This window comes from Oreochromis aureus, linkage group 22, assembly GCF_013358895.1.
Source record: "Oreochromis aureus strain Israel breed Guangdong linkage group 22, ZZ_aureus, whole genome shotgun sequence".
NCBI classification, from domain to species: domain Eukaryota; kingdom Metazoa; phylum Chordata; class Actinopteri; order Cichliformes; family Cichlidae; genus Oreochromis; species Oreochromis aureus.
This window is the reverse complement of record NC_052962.1, coordinates 23283406-23285591: the sequence shown is the minus strand read 5'-3', so window position 1 is coordinate 23285591 and position 2186 is coordinate 23283406.

Genomic DNA, 2186 nt, shown 5'->3' with positions numbered 1-2186 from the left:
GATGCTTTCAAAGATGTCTCTGAGCATAAAGATGTATTTGTGACTGTAGGAGCGCGGGCTTGCGAGGGACGGTGCTTGAGGACTGTGCGATCTGCGCGAGATGCCATTCAAATAGCGCACGGCGTGTGCTGCAAGGCTGCGATAAGCGTAAAGATCTGATTTCACTTCTCCGTGTGCCTACCGTTTCGGCTAATTTTCATAATTAATTAAAAAGCGGGTAAACATTACATCACGCAGCTGATAAGGTTCCCTGTTGTTCTCCTTGCTTCCCATTAACTGAGCATTATCAGTGAGCAATGCATTTTCTCCGCTTCATTATTGAACTTCAATGGAGTGATAGTATAGACCTAATGTTTGACACCAAAGCTAACTGACACAGTGTGGCCCCTGTCAGTCTGCCAATCAATGTGATGAGGCTGATGTTGGCATCAAAGGCTCGTGAATGTGATTGGTGGGTATTCAAACTGGCCTCCTTACCGGAATAAGCCCTTTTTGTTTTGGCTTAATGTTCCTTAATGTTATCTTCTAAAGACTTATAACTATATATTCCATATAGATAGAGAAAGAGAAATAAATTCATGAATCACGTTGGGTTATTCTCAGCTTCCTTCACATCTTTTCAATAATGAGCAAGAGGAGGAGGCTTTTGGCCCAGTTACACCCTGCACGTTTACTGCCAATTTAAAGATGGAGTGAAAATCAGAAGAGGAGGCGAAAGAGAGTTTTTAATTTAATTTTTTTTTTCATTTTAATTAACCCTTTTGTATAAAGTGACTCCCACTGTGATCTAAAATCTCATTTGCAAGCTAAGACAGCTGCTTCATAAAGAGCCACAAACAAACCAACAATAAAATAAACAATTAATAATAAGTGACATGCAATCTAAGCAAAAGGAAGCAGGAGAGCGGGCAAAGACAGGGAGAAGAGGGATGTGAGAGAGGTTTTAAAATGATGTGCTTGCAGCTGCCTGCTGTGAACAAGCCCTCTCAGCATCCAGGTCCTCATTGGTTAGGATGACTTAGAGTGGCGCCACGGGCCCTTCACTCTATTCCACCACCATCCTCCATCTCCATCTTCTCCCCATTAATCTTTCACTCGTATTCCTTCTTTTTCTTCCCCTTCCTCCTACTTTTCTCTCTTTTTTATTTGCCGTCCTATTCAGCTTCCTTTTTGGAGTCCTTTCCTCTTTTTGCCTCTCACTCTTCTTCACATCCCCCATCAGCTAAGCATCCTCTTCACATGCTTTTCACTCTGTATCTGTGTCTATCTCACTTTCTGAGAGCCATTACACTGCATGCCAATCCATATTGCCCCGCTGCTTGTCATACTTGTGTACCGGTCTGCATATACCTGTATATCGCACAATTGCGACTCTCAGTATAACTGTCTCTTCCTCTCTCTAGCCCTCAAAGAGTGCTCTGGCTGTCAGCATCACCCACCCGTAGCAGCTCCACTGTTTGCTTTGGGCTTTTGGTGAATAAGCAGGTCTCCTGTTGTTCGAGCGTCTCCTCGCTGCCCTGTATGTGAAGTGTCGCTGTCAGGATTAAAGCCTCGTAATGAAGAGCAGAGGGAGAGCCACGGACCCGAAGGTTGGGTTAGAACACTACTCTGAAGGATTAACGCAGCACATAAGTGTTTGGTTGCACCACGGTGTGTTATTTGACAAACTCATTCTTGGGGAAATACTCTCTGTGGGTTACTGCGAAGCCAACATTGAACACAGTAAGCTTGAGTGAGACCGGCGCATCAGGAAAATCAATCGATCCTGTTATAAAGAACAATATTTAAATGTTTACATGCTGACATGGGTTCTTATTTAAAACACTCAACTAGGCTGTTCAGGAACATCATAAAGATGAGTGATTTGTGGTGTGTTGTCTCCTTCATAGGCCACATGCTCATAATACTGTTTCATCCATTAGTGGGAATCCCTAAAGAGAAAAAGATTGGGAAATAAAATGGGCTAATTCCCACTGGATGTCGCTCAAACCTAGAGGTGACAGAAAAGATGGCACGGAGCAACGAAAAACTCCCGAGCCCCTGAAATCAGGTGTAAGCCTAATAAATATGGAGCCACAAAGCGCAAAATAACTGTCCACTTTAATTGCACATTTTCCCACAGTAATTGACGGAATAATTAAGACTCAGAGGAGTCACTGAAACCATCTGTGCAGGCAAAGAGAGGA